Here is a 20,996-nt window from a genome sequence, read left to right as displayed (position 1 = left end):
TTGATCCATTTCTGTAAAATTGTTTTTTGCTGAGTAGAGGTTTTGGAAATAGCTCCTTATGATTGTTTGAATATCGTGTGTAGTTGTTGTATTTTTTCCGGTGGAGTCCCTGATTTTACGAATATGAGTCTCTTCTCTTCTTTTTTTTGTAAGTCTTTCAAGGGGTCTGTCAATTTTGTTTATTTTCTCAAAGAACCAGCTTTTAGTCTTATTTATTTGTTGAATGGTCTTTCTATTTTCAATCAGATTTATCTCTTCTTTAATCTTTGTGATCTCTCCCCTCCTAGTCGTTTTAGATTCTGTCATTTCTTGTTTCTCCAGTTGTTTTAGTTTCATCGTGAGGGTATTCACCTGCTCTGCTTCCATTCTTTTAATGTGGGTGCTGAGTGCAATGATCTTGCCCCTCAGTACTGCCTTAGCTGTGTCCCATAGGTTTCTTTGTGATGTGTTTTCTTTGTCATTGTGGCTTATGAATTCGTTGATTTCATCTTTAATTTGATCCGTGGCCCAAGTGTTGGATAGCAGCGTGGGGTTTAGCCTCCAAGAGTGTGTATAGGCTCTGTGGTATCCTTTGTTGTTGAGGGTTACCTTTAATCCACTGTGATCAGATATAATACATGGGATGACGTCAATACTTTTGTATTTGCTGAGGTTCTTTGTGTGGGCTATGACGTGGAATATGATCCATGGGCTGCTGAAAAGAAGGTATATTGGGTCTCTGTAGGGTGAAAGGTTCTATATAGGTCTGTTAGATCCATTTGGGAAATGGTGTAATTTAGGTCCTCAGCTCCCTTACTAATCCTCTGGGTGTTGGATCTGTCTCTTGGAGAGAGAGGAGTATTAAAGTCACCCACTATGATTGTGTTTGCGTCTATCTTGCTCTGTAATTCTTTGAGAATTTGCTTGCCATATGTCGGGCCTCTTTTGTTTGGTGAGTATACATTTATCACCGTGATTTCTTGATTCTGGATTTTTCCTTGTATTAATATGTAGTGTCCTTCTTTGTCTTTTTGAGTGGACTTTAAAGAGAAGTCCAGCTTGTCTGAGATCAGAATGGCTACACCTGCCATTTTGGTGGGTGCATTTGCTTGGTAGATCTTGCTCCATCCTTTCACTCGAAGCCTGTTTTTGTCCCTTGCTGTAAGGTGGGTCTCTTGTAGACAGCAGATGTCAACTTTTTGTTTGCGAATCCATTCTGCCAGTCTGCTCCTCTTTATCGGGGAGTTTAAACCATTTATATTTAAAGAGATCAAGGATAAGGGTGTTTTTTCTCCTTCCATTTTCTTGTTGGGGTGTTTTTTCCTCTTTTTTTTTTCTTGTCTTTAGTGAGCTGGTGTTTTTGCTGGACTTTGGCTATTGAAGTTTCTTTCTGATTCTGTCTGTGTGTCTTTTACGATCTCTGTTGGGTGGGGTTCCCCTCTTAATATTCGCTGTAGGGCTGGTTTTTTATTCACATACTCCTTTAGCTCCTCTTTGGTGTGGAAAGATCTGGTTCTCCCTTCGAATGTGAACTCCAATTTCACTGGATATTTGATCCGAAGTTGTAAATTGTTATTCTGGAGTACTTGGATGGTGTTCTTCCACTCACTTCAAGCTTGGTAAGTTTGTGTGGATAAGTCGGATGTTATTCGAATCCTCTTCCCATTGAAAAAAGTTTCCTTCTTCGCTTTGGCTGAATTCAGAATTTTCTCTTTAATCTTGAGGTCTGTAGTTTTGAATATTATGTGCCCTGGGGTGGCTTTCCTGGGATCTGGCCTGCCAGGTGTCCTATAGGCTTCGGTTACCTGGATGGGGTCCCCTGTGAGATTGGGGAAGTTTTCTGCAATAACTTTATTGAGAACATGATTAAGCCCTCTGCTCTGGTATTCGGCTCCTTCTTCTATTCCAATTATGCGCAGATTATATCTCTTGTCTTTGTCCATTAGTTCCTGGATTAGTCTTCCCTGAAGATTCACCTTTCTTGGAGTGTGGTCATTTTCTGGTTGTTGTCAGCTGCTTCATCGTCCAGGCGAGAGATTCTGGATTCTATATGGTCCACCCTTTGTGTTATGGTTTCAATTGCGGAGTTTATGGATGTCAGAGAGCTATTTATGGTTGTCATATCAGCTCTGATCATGGAGATTTCTTCCTTTAAAGAGTTGTATTTTAAATCTATTTTTTCATGCATTTCAATTCTCAGGATGTGGAGATTTTCTTTAAAGGCAGCTTGCATTGTATCCGTTTTTGCTTCCATTTCTTTAAAGCAGGCTTGCATTGTATCCAGTTTTGCTTCCATTTCTTTCTTGGCTTCCTGGGTGTCCTTCCAGATTTCCGCTGTAAATTCCTGGAATTGTTTTCTGATTTCATTTCTGACGCTTTCCATCATTTCTGTTAACATGGCCTCATTTGCTTTTTTAGTCTCCATCTCCTCTTCAGTCGTGCTGCTTTTTGGAGCTGGTGAGTTGGCTTGCCCTTTGATGAACTGAGTTATGTTTCTTTGTGATTTGCGCATCTGGAGATCTGGATGGCTTCTCAGGTTTGTTTTGTAGCTCTTCCCTCCCTCCTGTGTAGGCGTGACTACAGCAGCAGGTGCTGCCACTGTGGCCCTGCCCACCAGTGCAGGGTACGCCTACCAGAGCGGGTGCTGTCGCCGGGGGCCCTGCCCTCCTGTGCGCTGTGCGTCCACTGCAACAGGCACTTCGGCGGGATATGCCTCCCAGAGCAAGTCCCGGGTTGTTGAGTTGTGCTTGCGCCCTCCCGCAAGTCTGTTGGGGGGGGCGGTATGTGTGGGGCCCAGTGGGATCAACTGTCCGGGTGTGGCTTGGCACCTTCAGACCTCACCTCCGCTGTGAGGTGGGGATGTGATCAGGCTCAGGTGACCCTGCTGGGCTGGTATTGCCCACCAGCGCCTGTGGTTTTAGTTGTAAGAGTCTGCGAGGTCCAGGTGCCTCGGGTGGGGTTTGCACAACCGGCCGTCTCCCGGCCCCTGTTGGGAAGGGGTGGGGCTGGTTCTGCCAGTTCAGGAACCTGTGGGGTGTTGGTGCTGCTGTGCCCTTCCCCTGCTAAACTGACTTCCCAGCACCTGATGGGCGCTTCCCCACCTGATTTGGGGGTTCTTTGTTCCCTCAGGGGTGGGGGAGGGAGAGGGAGGGAGATCTAGCTTCTTTGTCCGGCTTGGGTCTCAGATAGCTGGTCTCCCGTTGGGGGAGGGGATAATGGGGCACTCACTTTTGCTGCTTTGTGTGTGTGTCCCTCGCAGCCGTTGGCCCTCCAGGGGTTGGCTAAGTGTCGTGGTGGCTTCCCTGGTTCCCGATTTCTGCCGTGCTGGGTTCCCTTGTCCGAACCCGGTGTGGACCCGAACTCTTCGCTGCTGGTGTGTGTCTTGGTCCGCACCCTGCCTTGTGTCTGTGGGGTCTCCCACTATATGAATTCTGCACTCCTGGCAGCCTGTCTGCCGATCGCCGGTTTCCCCTTTCCCAGCCTGACCCTGTTTGGGCCAGGGTCGGCTGGTGGGGTGAGGGTGCCCTGGTGAATCTCCGGCTCCGTGTAGGTTTTCGGTTCTTCTTTTTTGCTCCTTTTTGTTTTCCTGCGTTTCTCCACTGCTTCTGGCTGCTGGTTTTGCTGGGCTCTTGATGGGGTGTTGGGTGTTGGAGTTCCCAGCTCACTATTCCGCTGGAGCGAGTCGGGGTGCCTCCCTATTCTATCGGCGCCATCTTTCCTCTCGGGAGAAGATCTTTACCGGCCATTCAACGGACAAAGGCCTCATATCTAAAATATATTCAGAACTAAAAAAATTACCCTCTTCCAAAACAAAACCGCAAAGAACCAATAGCCCCCTCATCAACTGGGCTAAAGACTTACAAAGAGACTTCTCTGATGAGGAAATGAGAATGGCCAAGAGATATATGAAAAAGTGCTCTACATCACTGGCCATAAAAGAAATGCAAATCAAAACAACATTGAGATTCCATCTCACCCCAGTAAGAATGTCATATATCAAGAAAACTAACAATAACAAATGTTGGAGGGGATGTGGCCAAAAGGGAACCCTACTTCATTGTTGGTGGGAATGTAAACTGGTTCAGGCATTCTGGCAAGCAGAATGGAGATTCCTCAGAAGGCTAAATATAGAACTCCCCTTTGACCCAGCAGCCCCACTTTGGGTATCTATCCAAAAGCCCACAAACAAAATCACAGTAATGCCACTAGCACAACAAGGTTCATTGCAGTGCAATTTGTCATAGCGAGAATCTGGAACCAACCCAGATGCCCTCCGAAGACTAATGGGTCAGGAAAATGTGGTACATATACACAATGGAATTTTATGCCTCTATCAGAAAGAATGACATTGTCCCATTTGTAAGGAAATGGAAGGACATGGAAAAAATTATACTAAGCGAAGTGAGCCAGACCCAAAGAAACATGGACTCTATGGTCTCCCTTATTGGGAATAATTAGCACAGGTATAGGCAAGTCACAGCAGAGGATCACAAGAGCCCAATAGCTATACCCTTATGATCACATAAGATGATGCTAAGTGAAATGAACTCCATTTTATGGAAATGATTGTTATATCACAGTTGTGACTACTTTCAATGTCCCATGTTTATCTGTTGCTTCTATTATTGATGATGATCTTGTATCACCTTCTTGTGGTTGTACCTACTCTATCTCTGTAATCTTATCAGAGTATATTGGAACCGTGTATATTGGTATTGGAACTAGGAAATTGAAAGGGAATACCAAACTTGAGAGACACAGGGTAAAAAAAGACAAACAACTACAAAAGCAACACTTGCAAAACTTTTTGGTGTCAGTGAACTGAACACCTCAGGGTGGGAAAGGGAAAGAAGGAGGGGGGAGGGAGGATGAGGGAGAAGGTTGCAAACAGTACAAGAAATGTATCCAATGCCTGACGTATGAAACTGTAACCTCTCTGTACATCAGTTTGATAATAAAAATTTGAAAAAAAATAATCTGCATTGTGGTGAGGGAAAAGAGATAAAAGCTCATTTAGGACCTACACTTTTGAACTGGGTAGGCATCTGTATATCAGGGAATATCGCTTCTGAGAATAAGAACAGCTGTAGCTTGTTAAGGTAAGCAGTGCATAGAATGGATAATGTAGTGGAAACTCCTCAAAAGAATCTGTTTTCTGGTGAGTGAAGAGAGATAAAGGGTAATTTAAGAACTACACTTACGAACAGGATAGGTACCTGTATATCAGGGAATATCTCTTCTGAGAATAAGAACAGCTGTCGCTTGTTAAGGTAAGCAGTTTGTGGAATGGATAATGTACTGGAAACTCCTCGAAAGAGTCTTCTTTGTGGTGAGGGAACATACATAAAAGCTCATTTAGGAACTACTCGTACGAACGGTGTGGGTATCTTTATATCAGGAAATATCTCTTAGAATAAGAACAGCTATAGCTTATTAAGGAAAATAGTTCGTGGAATGGATAATGTACTGGAAACTCTTCAAAAGAACCTGCTTTGTGGTGAGGGAAGAGATATAAACTCATTTAGGACCTACACTTACGAACGGGGTAGGCAGCTGTATATGAGGGAATATCTCTTCCGAGAATGAGAACAGCTGTAGCTCGTTAAAGTAAGTAGTTCATGGAATGGACATTGTACTGGAAAGTCCTCAAAAGAATCTGCTTTGGGGAGATGGAACATAGATAAATGCTCATTTAGCAACTAATCATAAGAACGGGGTGGGTAGCTTTATATCAGTGAATATCTCTTCTGAGAATAAGAACAGCTGTAGCTTGGTAAGGGAAGTAGTTCGTGGAATGGATAATGTACTGGAAACTCCTCAAAAGAATCTGCTTTTTAGTGAGGGAAGAGAGAAAAAAGCTCATTTAGGAACTACACTTATTAATGGGGTAGGCAGCTGTATATCAGGGAATGTCTCTTCTGAGAATAAGAAGAGCTGTAGCTTGTTAACGTAAGTAGTTCATGGAATGGATAATGTACTGGAAAATCCTCGAAAGCATCTGCTTTGTGGTAAGGGAAGAGAGATAAAAGCTCATTTAGGAACTACACTTGCGAACGGTGTAGGCAGCTGTATATCAGGGAATGACTCTTCTGAAAATAAGAACAGCTGGCGCTTGTTAAGGTAAGCAGTTCGTGGAATGGATAATGTACTGGAAACTCCTCGAAAGAGTCTTCTTTCTGGTGAGGGAACATAGATAAAAGCTCATTTAGGAACTACTCGTACGAGCGGTGTGGGTATCTTTATATCAGGAAATATCTCTTCTCAGAATAAGAACAGCTATAGCTTATTAAGGTAAATAGTTCGTGGAATGGATAATCTAATGGAAACTCCTCAAAAGAATCTGGTTTGTGGTGAGGGAAGAGAGATAAAATCTCAGTTAGGAACTACAATTATGAACGGGGTAGGCAGCTGTATATTAGGGAATATCTCTTCTGAGAATGAGAACAACTGTACCTTGTTAAGGTAAGTAGTTCTTTGAAAGGATATTGTTCTGGAAACTCCTCAAAACAATCTGCTTTGTGGTGTTGAAACATAGATAAAAGCTCATTTAGGAACTACTGGTACGAATGGGGTGGCTAGCTTCATATCAGTGAATATCTCTTCTGAGAATAAGAATAGGTGTAGCTTGTTAAGGTATGTAGTTCGTGGAATGGATAATGTACTGGAAACTCCTCAAAAGAATCTGCTTTGTGGTGAGGGAAGAGAGATGAAAGCTCATTTAGGAACTACACTTTGGAACAAGGTAGGCATCTGTATATCGGGGGGTATTTCTTCTGAGAATAAGAACAGCTGTAGCTTGTTAAGGTAAGTAGTTCGAGGAATTTATAATGTACTGGAAACTCCTCAAAAGAGTTTTGTGTTGAGGGAATTGAGATAATAGCTCATTTAGCAACGACTCGTATGAACTGGGTAGGCAGCTGTATATCAGGGAATATCTCTTGAAAATTAGAACAGCTGTAGCTTGTTAAGGTAAGTAGGTCGTGGAATGGATAATGTACTGGAAACTCCTCAAAAGCATCTGCTTTGTCGTAAGGGAAGAGAGATAAAAGCTCATTTAGGAACTACACTTACGAACTGGGTAGGCAGCTTTATATCAGGGAATATCTCCTCTGAGAATAATATTAGCAGTAGCTTAGTAAATTAAGTATTTCGTGGAATGGATAATGTATTGCAAACTCCTCCAAAGAATACACTTTGGGGTGATGGGACATAGATAAAATCTCATTTAGCAACTACTCGTACGAACGTGATGGGTAGCTTTATATCAGGGAATATCTATTCTGAGAATAAGAAAAGCTGTAACTTGTTAAGGAATGTAGTTCGTGGAATGAACAATGTACTAGAAACTCCTGAAAAGAATCTGCTTTGTGGTGAGGGAAGAGAGATAAAAGCTCATTTAGGAACTACAGTTATGAAAGGGGTAGGCAGCTGTATATGAGGGAATATCTCTTCTGAGAATGAGAACAGCTGTAGCTCCTTAAAGTAAGTAGTTCCTGGAATGGACATTGTACTGGAAAGTCCTCAAAAGAATCTGCTTTGTGGTGAGGGAAGAGATGAAACATAGATAAAATCTCATTTAGGAACTACTTGTACGAACAAAGTGGGTAGCTTTATGTCAGTGAATATCTCTTCTGAGACTAAGAAAAGCTGTAGCTTGTTATGGTAAGTAGTTCCTGGAATGGTTAATGTACTGGAAACTCCTCAAAATAATCTGCTTTGTGGTTAGGGAAGAGAGATAAAAGCTCATTTAGGATTTGCCTGAACCTACATGGTAAGGTAGCTGTATATCAGGCAATAACTCCTCTGATAATAAGAATAGTAGTAGCTTAGTAAATTAAGTATTTCTTGGAATGGATAATTGTTGGGATCCAGCTTTTGGACTTTACAGGGTATTTGACGCCCTTCCCCCCAGCCCTAGGGGAATGCGGAAGCAGGCTACGGTTCTCTGGGTCCGGAACCAGAAGAACCGGCTTTGCACCGGGCCCCCAACTCTCTCGCCAGCCCAGGCGCCTCTCTGTCTCTCCCTGGTGTGGCGCTTTTGAGTGACGTTAGCTCAAGTGGGGATCATGTGATAGCTCTCAGCCTATCGGCGTCCTGGCCGGTCAGCTTTCTCCCTTCTCTTGCTATCATTAGTCCTTGTCCCCGCCTTAATAAATCAGATAGCTCTTGAAGCTTCTCCGAGACTCGCGTATGCCCGGCTTTCTTTACCGGTAAGGAGGTGGGTAAGCGTTCTTGTTAGGCCGCGCACACGTGAGGTCAGTGCTGGCTCCCCTGCTCCATCCTGGCCCTACCTGCCAGACGGATGACCTGGAGAGAGGGTGAGAAAGGGAGGGGTGAGAAACATAGCTGATCCTTGAACCCCACACCAGGGAAGCTGACCCGAGCCCGATTTTTTGGCGCCCACGTGGTTTCGCAACCCACGCGAGGAAGTCCGGCTCCCGACAGACCCTCACGGAATTAGAGAGGAAATTCTGGGACATGTGGTTCTCCCACCCAGGTCAGAAAGAGGATGGGACAAGTTCAAACTAGGCGAGGTAATTCACCCCTGGAAATCCTGAAGTTCACCCTCCAAAACGCCGGGATGAATATCTCAGAACCATGTGCCATGCTTATTTGGCAGGAGCTAAATCTCAGGGTCCCGTGGCTAACTGGAGCCAACCCACTCTAGTGGGAAACGTGGGACCGACTAGGGCTGGAGTTACAAGAGGCAGAATGGTGAGAAAAACTCCGACTGCGAGCTTTTAAAACTCTCTCTTGCTTCTCTTGTGACCCGGCTGGGGTGGGGGGGGAGTCCCTGGATTCAGGAGAGGGCAGCCGGAGGGAATTTTGATCCGGAGGGGGCCCTAATGCCCTGCTCCGAGAGGCCCAGGGACGAACGCACGTTTGGTCCCTGGGACCCCAATCCAGACGCAGCTCCCCCGGCAGCCAGGAGATGTGCGCAGCCGCCGGCTTGCTACCCCTCCCCCACAGGAGGCTCGGCTCAGCTCTATACATATGCAGATTTTTCCAGCCCCGAGCTTCGGCTTTACAGCCGCCGCAGCGCTCCGCCGCCAAGCGCAAACAGCCTGACTTTCAGATTCCCCACCGACCAAGGCAATAAACAGCCTGAGGCCCTCTGCTGGGCAATCCGCATTGTCCCTGAGATGAGGCCAGAGACAGTAATCATGATATTTGGAAAGAAGTTCCGATTCATAATTGATACAGGAGCAGATCGGACCATATTAAAGAAGGAATTAGTGCCTCTATGGTGGGACCTAATCCCCGGCCCCCAGATCTTGGGGGTGGGAGGCACAGCTGAAAGTGAAACAACCAGAGACTGGCTCCCTTGGGATGGTATGAATGGTGGCAAGGGAATAGTGCATCCCTTAATAATAACAAAATCACCAGATAACCTGCTGGGATGAGATATCTTGGGAAAGATTAAGGCTGTGGTCATCACAGGCCAGGACCTGCCAGGTGGCCCTAGTGGCTACTAAAAAGCTCCTCCCTCTGAGGTCTCGGGGCTGGAGGCTCCCAATTCTTCTACAGGGCCTCACCCCCAATCCTAAGGGCCACCGTTCCTACTGATCCTGCCATCTGCGCCCCGATTTGGGTGAAACGGTGGCCTATTCCCTCAAACAAATTAAAAAAGTTAAAGGAAATGGTATCAGAACAACTGTCCCTCGTTCAATTGCTAGACTTGGCCTATAGCAAGGTACAAACACTCCTACAAAGAGGAGGGCTGCATATAGCCAGTGACAAGGTTCAGAAAGTATACCCCTTTAAGATCTTGGGGGCAGAGCTTAAACTAGACTCTGTGTCCCCCCTTAAGCCCCAGTTATCCTTCCAGTCACCTTATACTCTGGTGGAGATGCAAAGACTGTTGGGGGAAATTAATTGGCTAAGACCCTGGCTTTACCTGCCTACAGAGGAGCTGCTTCTGCTCCATGACTCTTTGAAGGGCAAAGTGCCCACTGATGTTATTACAATAACTCCATCACTTCAAACAGTCTTCCAGAAAATCCAATTGGCCCTAAATAAGGCACAGCTGGCACGCTACAAGCCTGAGTGCCCACTTTGCCTTTGGATCCTCCCCGGGTCTGAACTTTCCTCAGCTACAATTACCCAATCAGGCGAGCCCCTTCAATGGGTGCACGCATCAGTGGGAGGAGCTCCCAGAGTTTATTCCCAGCTAGACCAGCTAGCTGACTTGGGAATTAAGGGCAGGGATACTTCCCTGAGATATTATGGGCGAGATCCTGATGTACTAACTATTCCCTACCGGTTGTCAGATTTTGAATGGGTCAGAAGGAATAATGCACATGTGTCCAGTGCCCTGGAGGGCTTTATGGGCAAGGTAGATTGCCACTATGGCACCTCGAGGTGGGTGACCTCATTTTCCAGGCTACAATGGACACCTCCTGTGCTTTTCTCTACCAAGCCTCTTGTCAAGGCTGCCAATTGTGTTTACAGATGGGGGACAAGCCGGCTCTGCCATAGTGGTGCGTTCCGCCTCGCCTCCTGCCTTTGGGAAAGAAAACACCCATTACTTTAAAGCCGTCACTGGCTCTGCACAATTTAAAGAATTGTATGCAGTCGCCCTGGCACTGACCCATGTTAAACAGCCAATGAACTTGTTCTCTGATAGTCTGTATGTGGTTAATTTGCTACCCAACCTAGTATGTTCATATATCAAATTGGATGAAAACCCAATCACTCCTCTGATGATCCAAGTCAGGTCTCTGTTAAAAGAGCAGAGTGAGCCTATTTTTTTACAGCACCTTCGTGGACACCAAGGACTGCCTGGGGACCTGGCACAAGGTAATCGTATGGCTGACCAGCTGGCCACTAATGGAACCATTATAGCTCTGGCCATTGTACAACCTCAAAACCTTCAAATGGCCAAAGGACTCCATGAGCGTACTCACTTAAATTGGAGAGGGTTACATCAGAGATTTCCTTCAATTCCTATAAAAGACTTAAAAAAGATTATAAGGACTTGCAAATCGTGTATGCCTTTCGTGCAAGTCCCTCCCCTGCAATCTCCAGGGGTGAACCCAAGAGGGCAGACTGATGTAACCCACTACGCTCCTTTTGGAAGGCTAAAATATATATTTATGTCTATTGACACATGCTCTGGCGCGTGTTGGGCCTCTCTGCATACCGGGGAAAGAGCACGGCATGCTGAAAGCCACTTCTTACAATGTTTTGCTATACTAGGGCTGCCTTTACAGGTGAAAACAGATAATAGACCTTGCTTCTCCAGTAAGCCTTTAAAGGCCTTTTTCCAAATGTGGAATATTAAACATACCACTGGAATACCATACAACCCAAAGGGTCAAGCCATAATTGAGAGGCATAATAAGACCCTGAAGGATCAATTATTAAAACAAAAGGTGGGGGAAGCCCCCATGACCAGCTGAGGACAGCGATGTTTACATTGAATATTTTAAATTTCTCTAAGGACCAACCTCTGTCAGCTTTCCAGAGACACTGGTCAAGCCAAACACCCTACGTAAAGGTGGAAATCCGTTGGAAGGATCCCCTTACAGGGGCATGGCGAGGTCCAGACCCACTTATCAGTGCCGGAAGGGGCTTCGCTTGCGTTTTCCCAACTGGGGAACTGAATCCAATCTGGATACCAGCTAGAGACTTAAAATATTGTTCATCATAATAGCCACCCAAGGGCACCTGCCCTTGAGGGATGTCTCCCCTTCTTTCCTCTCAGGAAAGCAAAGACCGTGGTGGAATTTTCTATGGAGAAATGGGAAAGCCTGCCTGTACCAGCGATGGACCCAGTGTCAGCCCTGTTTCTTCCCTGGACCCTGTCTGGCGCCCTTTGGAGTAATGTTTGCTGTGGCAGTGTGGCCCACAGCCTTGCACAAGAACCAAAGGGAAATTTTGCACACTGTTGTTCCTCCCTTCGCTCCCCCCTTTGCTGCTTATCTTAGGGGTCCCCATTGGAGGGAAATAGGAGCTAAAGGACTTGGACACCTTAATATTTTATGATAAATGTTTACAATAAGCAAGGGATTGGCACCTTGCTGCAATGTTTACTATAAAGTGTTTACTAACCTCAGTTGTTAAGTTACCAGCACCCTGGCTGCCAAATCGCCAGGACCTGAACCTGCCTCTACCTCACCATCGAGGGAAGGGAGAGCCATCTGCACTACCTTGAGTGACACCAGAATGGACCAGGATTCCTCTATTTCCTATGGACTAAGCCAGATAAGAGACCCTCCATTGCTTTGTGCCTGTGTTGTAATTGCTCATGTGTTACAGTTGCTCATGTTTGCATTTGCCTTGTATTATGATTGCTTATGCTCATGTCTGCTTTATGCTCCCATTTACATTATGTTTACATTGCCCTGTGCTAGACACATGGGTGTCTTATATTGTAAGCAATAGGCCAGAGCTGTCTAGGTACCAAGTGGCCTTTGGCCTTTTAGCCATCTAGGAACCCCATGAGGCTCGTCACTTGACCCCTAGGACCTGCTGCTCACTGAGGTCAGCTGGCATGAGAGAAAATTATCAGGGCTTTCTTTCAAGTGCCAATCCCATTCTCCCCGAGTCCTCTCATTGGGCCTGCCAGCCCTGCACAAGGTCAGCCTGAAGAGCTAGGGCGTTAGCCCAAGATGGGTATGATTCCCCATGGGGGGGGCAACCTAAGACACGGCGCGCTCTAAAGTAGGGCGCCTCCTGCTGATCAAAGAAAAAAAATGTAGAAGGGGCAGATGTTGGGATCCAGCTTTCTGGACTTGAAGGGGGACTTGACGCCCTTCCCCCCATCCCTAGGGGAATGCGGAAGCAGGCTACGGTTCTCTGGGTCTGGAACCGAAGAAATGGCTTTGCACCCAGCCCCCAACTCTCTCACCAGCCCAGGTGCCTCCCTGTTTCTCCCTGGCGCGGCGCTTTCGAGTGATGTTAGCTCAAGAGGGGATCATGTGATAGCTCTCAGCCTATCGGCGTCCTGGCCGGTCAGCTTTCTCCCTTCTCTTGCTATCATTAGTCCTTGTCCCCGCCTTAATAAATCAGATAGCTCTTGAAGCTTCTCCGAGACTCGCGTATACCAGGCTTTCTTTACCGGTAAGGAGGTGGGTAAGCGTTCTTGTTAGGCCGCGCACACGTGAGGTCAGTGCTGGCTCCCCTGCTCCATCCCGGCCCTACCTGCCAGATGGGTGACCAGGAGAGAGGGTGAGAAAGGGAGGGGTGAGAAACGTAGCTGAGCCTTAAACCCCACGCCAGGGAAGGCGACCCGAGCCTGACAGATAACGGACTGGAAACTCCTCAAAAGAATCTGCTTTGTGGTGAGGGAAGAGAGATAAAAGCTAATTTAGGAACTACACTCACGAACGGGGTAGGCACGTGTATATCAGGGAATATCTCTTCTGGTTTGAGAACAGCTGTAGCTTGTTAAGGTAAGTAATTCGTGTAATGGATAATGTACTGGAAACTCCTCAAAAGTATCTGCTTTGTGGTGAGGGAAAAGAGATAAAAGCTCATTTACGAACTACAATTATGAATGGGGTAGGCAGCTGTATATTAGGGAATATCTCTTCTGAGAATGAGAACAACTGTAGCTTGTTAAGGTAAGTAGTTTGTGGAAAGGATATTGTACTGTAAACTCCTCAAAAGAATATGCTTTGTGGTGATGAAACATAGATAAAAGCTCATTTAGGAACTACTCGTATGAACGGGGTGGGTAGCTTTATATCAGTGAATATCTCTTCTGAGAATAAGAATAGGTGTAGCTGGTTAAGGTAAGTAGTTCGTGGAATGGATAATGTACTGGAAACTCCTCAAAAGAATCTGCTTTGTGGTGTGGAAAGAGAGATAAAAGCTCATTTAGGAACTACAGTTACGAAAGGAGAAGGCAGCTGTATATCAGGGAATATCTCTTCAGAGAATAAGAACAGCGGTAGCTTCTTAAGGTAAGTAGTTAGTGGAATGGATAATGTACTTGAAACTACTCAAAAGAATCTGCTTTGTGTTGAGGGAAGAGAGATAAAAGTTCATTTAGAAACTACACTTACGAGCGTGGTAGGCAGCTGTTTATCAGTGAATTGCTCTTCTGAGAATAAGAACAGCTGTAGCTTGTTAGAGTCAGTAGTTCGTGGAATGGATAATGTACTGGAAACTCCTTAAAAGAATCTGCTTTGTAGTGAGGGAAGAGAGATAAAAGCTCATTTAGTAACTACACTTACGAACGGGATAGACAGCAGTATAACTGGGAATATCTCTATGAGAATCAGAACAGCTGTAGGTTGTTAAGGTAAGTAGTTAGTGGAATGGATAGTGTACTGGAATTTCCTCAAAAGAATCTGCTCTGTGGTGAGGGAACAGATATAAAGCTAATTTAAGAAGTGCATGAACGTACGAGGTATGCAGCTGTATATCAGGAAATATCTGCTCTGAGAATAAGAACAGGTGTAGCTTGTTAAGTTAAGTAGTTCGTGGAATGGAAAATGTACTGGAAACTCCACAAAAGAATCTGCTTTGTGGTGAGGGAAGAGAGGTAAAAGCTAATTTAGGAACTACACTTACGAACGGGGTAGGCAGCTGTATATCAGGGAATATCTCTTCTGACAATTTGAACAGCTGTAGCTTGTTAAGCTAAGTAGTTCGTAGAATGGAATATGTACTGGAAATTCCTGAAAAGAATCTGCTTTGCGGTGAGGGAAGAGAGATAGAAGCTCATTTAGGAACTATACTTATGAACGGGGTAGGCAGCTGCATATTAGGGCATATCTCTTCTGAGAATAAGAATAGCCTTTGCTTGTTAAGGTAAGTGGGTCATGGAATGGATAATGTACTGAAAAATCCTCCATAGAATCGGATTTGTGGTGATAGAAGAGAGATAAAAGCTCATTTAGGAACTACATGTATGTACGGGGTAGGCAGCAGTATATCAGGGAATACCTCTTCTGAGAATAACAGCTGAAGCTTGTTAAGTAGTTCGTAGAATGGATAATGTACTGGAAATTCCTCAATAGAATCTGCTTCGTGGTGATAGAAGAGAGATAAAAGGTCATTTATGAAATACATTAATGTACGGGGTAGGCAGCTGCATATCAGGAAATATCTCTTCTGAGAAGAACAGCAGTAGCTTGTTTAGGTAAGTGGTTCGTAAAATGGACAATGTACTGGAAACTCCTCAAAAGAATCTGTTTTGTGGTGAGGGAAGAGAGATAAAAGTTCATTTATGAACTAAACATGCGAACGGGATAGGGAGATGTATATCAGGGAGTTTCTCTTCTGAGAATATAACAGCTGTAGCTTGTTAAGGTAAGTAGTTCGTGGAATGGCTAATGTACTGGACACCACCCACGATTACTCTTTGTGACCCATTAACAAAATTTTTGTTTCCTGTTCCTATGATCTTACTTTGTGCTGACCTAGAGGCCTTTGTCCTAAAGGGAGGAATGTTTCAATCGGGAGACACAATGGTTCCATTGAACTGGAAGTGAATTCTGCTCCCTGGACACTGTGGCTTTCTCATGCCTCTGAATGGACAAGCAAAGAAGGAAGCTACTGTGCTGGCTGGGGTGATGGATCTGTTTGCAATCAGGGGGCATCGGATAGCTACTTCCTAGTGTCTGGGTCCTAGAAGATCCCCTATGGTGCCTTTTGGTATTAACGTGTTCTGTGATTAGGGTCAATGGAAAACTATTTTTTCTTTTGCCAGTCCTAGGGCTTGGACTCAGGGCCTGAGCACTGTCCCTGGCTTCTTTTTGCTCAAGGCTAGCACTCTGCCACTTGAGCCACAGAGACATTTCTGGCTTTTTCTATATATGTGGTGCTGAGGAATCAAACCCAGGGTTTCATGCATGCTAGGCAAGCACTCTACCACTAAGTCACAGTCCCACCCTGATGGAAAACTATTACAGTTACCATATCTAATGGACTATCAGTTGTACAGACCCTTTAAGAATGAAGGTTTGTATTACCTGGCCCAGTATAAAACCATAAGTAGCTTGGTGAGACAAAGGGAAAACAGAATAAGTAGAGAGAGAAAGTAATTATAAGTAACCACAGGTGACCCCATGGGCAACTGTAGAAATAATTGTCAGGAGTATGTCTTCTTTATTTACTTATGATTGTATTTTTGCATTTAGTAGTTTTCTCTGCACATATGTAAATATACTAAGCCAGTGTTCTCCTTAAGTTGCTTGTTATGTAACCTAAGAGATATCATAGTGTTAAGTGTTGTTAATTTGACATCACTTGCTTTTTTTTTTTTAATTCAGTTGGTCATGGGGCTTGAACTCAGCCTGAGAGCCTGCCCCTGAGCTTTTCTCCTTAAGACTAGCACTCTACCACTTTGAGCTCCACTTGTGGATTTCCAGTGATTAATTGGAGATGAGCATCTCAATGGATTTTTCTGCCTGGGCTGACTTTAAACTTTGATCTTCAGATCTCAGCCTCCTGAATAGATAGGATTACAAGTGTGAGCCACCAGTGCCTTGCCTGGTACATCCTATTATTGCACTTAAATGATTGGATCTTGTGAAGTATAAACATTGCCCATGTACTGGTGTGTTCCTTCTGGAGAAAGGCTAGTGTGTCTGGTTATATATGTATGAATTATGATACAAGGAAGCTTGTTACTGTCAGTATTTAGAGATTGGGTATAATGTAAGATGATGTATATTGATAAATACGAGCAGATTTGTGGTAGTTAATTGGTTTATGTGTCAATTTCAATTGGCCACAGGTACTGAGATACTTGATTCAACCTTATTCTGATTGTGTCATACTGATGACATCTCATTTAAAACCTTTTGAGAGATATCTAATTTTATTTATTTTTTTTCAAATTTTTATTATCAAACTGATGTACAGAGAGGTTACAGTTTCATACGTTAGGCATTGGATACATTTCTTGTACTGTTTGTTACCTTGTCCCTCATATCCCCCTCCCTCCTCCCCCTTTCCCTTCCCCCCCTCCGGAGGTGTTCAGTTCACTTACACCAAACAGTTTTGCAAGTATTTCTTTTGTAGATGTTTGTCTTTTCTTACCCTGTGTCTCTCAATTTTGGTATTCCCTTTCAATTTCCTACTTCCAATACCAGTATACACGGTTTCCAATATACTCAGATAAGATTACAGAGATAGTGTAGGTACAACCACAGGAAGGTGATACAAGAACATCATCAATAATAGAAGCTACAGATACACATGGGATGTTGAAAGTAGTTACAACTGTGATATATCAATCATTTCCATAACATGGAGTTCATTTCACTTAGCATCATCTTAGGTGTTCATAAGGGTATAGCTATTGGGCCTTGTGATGCTCTGCTATGACTTGCCTAAACCTGTACTAACTATTCCCAATAAGGGAGATCATAGAGTCCATGTTTCTTTGGGTCTGTCTCACTTCACTTAGTATAATTTTTCCAATTCCTTCCATTTCCTTACAAATGGGACAATGTCATTCTTTCTGATAGAGGCATAAAATTCCATTGTGTATATGTACCACATTTTCCTGATCCATTCGTCTACGGAGGGGCATCTGGGTTGGTTCCAGATTCTGGCTATGACAAATTGTGCTGCGATGAACCTTGTTGTGCTGGTGGCATTACTGTGATTTTGTTTGTGGGCTTTTGGATAGATACCCAAAAGTGGGGCTGCTGGGTCAAAGGGGAGTTCTATATTTAGCCTTCTGAGGAATCTCCATTCTGCTTGCCAGAGTGCCTGAACCAGTTTACATTCCCACCAACAATGAAGTAGGGTTCCCTTTTGGCCACATCCCCTCCAACATTTGTTATTGTTAGTTTTCTTGATATATGACATTCTTACTGGGGTGAGATGGAATCTCAGTGTTCTTTTGATTTGCATTTCTTTTATGGCCAGTGATGTAGAGCATTTTTTCATATGTCTCTTGGCCATTCTCATTTCCTCATCAGAGAAGTCTCTTTGTAAGTCTTTAGCCCACTTGATGAGGGGGCTATTGGTTCTTTGCGGTTTTGTTTTGGAAGAGGGTAATTTTTTTAGTTCTGCATATATTTTAGATATGAGGCCTTTGTCCGTTGAATGGCCGGTAAAGATCTTCTCCCAGTCTGTGGGCTTTCTGTTTATCTTGCGAGCTATGTCCTTTGCCGTGCAGAAGCTCTGGAGTTTGATGCAGTCCCATTTGTCCAACCTTTCTTTGATTTGTAGCCCTTCTGAGTCTTTGTTAAGGAAGTTCCGTCCTGTGCCAAGGAGCCCAAGTGTTTCTCCTACACCTTCCTTTAGTGTTTTCAGGGTGTCTGTTTTGATTTCGAGGTCTTTAATCCATTTGGAATTGATTTTGGTGCCGGGTGACATATAAGGATCTAGTTTCAGTTTGTTGCATGTGTTGAGCCAGTTTTGCCAGCACCACTTGTTAAAGAGGCTATCTTTCTTCCATACTATTGTTTTAGCTCCTTTATCAAAGATTAAGTAGGCATAGTTCTGTGGGTTCATTTCTGGGTCTTCAATTCTGTTCCATTGGTCTTCAGGCCTGTTCTGGTGCCAATACCAAGCTGTTTTTATTACTATAGCTTTAAAATACAGCTTTAAGTTGGGTATTGTAATTCCTCCAGCACTGTTCTTTCTGCTTAGGATTGTTTTTGCTATTCTAGGTCTTTTATTGTTCCATATGAATTTCTGGATTGCTTCCTCTATTTCATTAAAAAATGGTGTTGGGATATTAATGGGTATTGCATTGAATTTGTAGATAGCCTTTGGCAATATTGCCATTTTGATTATATTTATCCTCCCAATCCAGGAGCATGGGAGGTTTTTCCATTTCCTTAGTTCTGACTTAATTTCATTTTTCAAGCTTTTAAACTTCTCATATCTAATTTTAAAGGCAAGAGAACCAGTAACCGGGTACTAGACACCTAGGTGCCCATATTCTTAGCTGCTCTGGAGGCTAAGATCTGAGTATTGTGGTTCAAAGTCAGTGTGGGAAGGAAAGACTGTGAGACCCTTATCTGCAATTAACCACTAAGAAGTCAGAAGCTGAGCTCTGGCTCAAATGGTAGAACAGTAGCCTTGAGCATAAAAACTCAGGGGCAGCACCCAGAACCCTGGGTTCAAGTCCCAAAACTGGCACAAAAAAAATGACAAAGCCAACTACTTACTGACAACAAAGAGCTCATTCATCTAAGCATGGACCTAGAATTCTAAACACTAACCCATTACTCTTCTTACTGGATAATCATCTCCTGAAATAAAAAAGGTTTAGGGTCCTTTCTCCTATTTATTAAGCCCATGTAGCCTCAGTATTTTCTCAAAAAGAATCAAGATTTTCTTTTGGTAAATTAGACCATTTGAACCAAATAATGGTAAATTAGAAAGCTATGTGAATTTTAGCTATTCCAAACTATCAAAAACACACAGTAACCCAGTTTCCTTGCTCACAAATAACTTTGTTGATAGATGAGAATCGGATACTCACTGGAGCCATTTTAATGAACCCGTAAGATTTAAGAATAATTCATGAACTAAAGTACTTCAAAACAGTTCACTTGAAACACTTAAGTCATAAATTTTTGTAATTTAATATATTTGTTTCTTTTTAGAAAACTCTATTAGATAGAAAGATATAAAGGTGAAGTTGAATCTCATCTTGATCAAATTGTACCACATACAGTGTTAACATTGGAATTAGGATAATTTGCTATGCTGCACTTATTTAGTTTTATTTTCTCTACTTTCAGATGTTAAGATTGACTTTTAATTGCAGAGAATAAGATTAATGCCTTTATATAATCAAACTTCTAATATGTATTGAGCCTTTGGTGGACAAAGTCTAGCTCATGAACGCACTCATTATCAAAGGAAATGCATTATGCTTTGGGATGGGGGAAGATAATGGGTATTATCACGACATGAATCTTGGCTTTACGTTATATATATGTACATATACACATATGTATATATACATATATATATACACATATGTATACACACACATATATAGACACATATGTATATATATACATATATAGAGAGAAAGTTTATTAGGAGAGAAACACATGTAAAGAATTACAATGTATGAGGATCATTGTGTTTCATAAAAGAAGTCCATGAACATCATTCTATGAGACTTGGGAGAAAAGAGTTGTTACTGTTGCCTGAGAAAGGTTCATGGATATCTGTCTGGAGGAGCTGTCATTTGATCTCTGATCTTAAAGCCAAACTAGATTTGAACAAGAGAGTCTTTGAGGGTTTCAGTCATGCCTATGAATTAAAGTGGGTAAATGATCTAGTCTTTACACAATGTCTCACACCGAGTAGAGTGTCAATAAGTGCATGAGGAGTAAGTGCATAATCTGCACGTTGACTGTTACTGCCTGCTTGTCTGCCTTGTGAATGAAGTCAGAGAAGTCACTGGAGAACATTTTCCCAAGAGCTAACTTGCACAATGTTTCTTCACTTACCAAGGGCTTTAACTGCTTTGCTTCCCCATATTCAACTTCTCATAAACACTGGCCACCATGCTTTGTCTCTAAAACATGGTGCAGCTGCTGGGTGGTCCTTCTACCGACCCCTAACAGAGTCAGCTGTTCACCAGAGAGTAGGATTGATGTCCGACCAACAGATGATCCCGTGCAGGGAATGAGAGGAGAGGAGGGGCAGCTGGGAGGCAATTCGTGCAGTGGCTTGGCTTGATTGTATTAAACGGGTATTAAACGGGGATGGAAGCTTAGTTTCAAGCCAGTTCTGAAGATAGGTAATTTGTGCACAATAGTTCTGAAGTGCTGTGTCCATGGAGGGAAGTGGAGTGGAGAGCCGAGTCCAGTGCCATTATAGATTACATGCTTACAGCCTGGGTAGCAATGAGATTTTAACCTTCACGTAAGACCCAGATATTCATGACCCATGTCATCAATAGACCAAGGTTGGTATAGGTTAAAAAACTTCAAACTACCTTAGCCAAGGACTAGACCAGTCATCGTTTTAACAATTATGTAGGATGTGTGAAAGGGGAAGATGATTTTGACAGGAAGACCGTATGTTCTTTCTCAGGCGTTTCCCCTCTCTCTAGCATTTGTCTCTCTGAGTGT

Source organism: Perognathus longimembris, chromosome 23, assembly GCF_023159225.1.
Source record: "Perognathus longimembris pacificus isolate PPM17 chromosome 23, ASM2315922v1, whole genome shotgun sequence".
In the NCBI taxonomy this organism is placed as follows: Eukaryota; Metazoa; Chordata; class Mammalia; order Rodentia; family Heteromyidae; genus Perognathus; species Perognathus longimembris.
Note: the sequence above shows the minus strand (reverse complement) of the source record.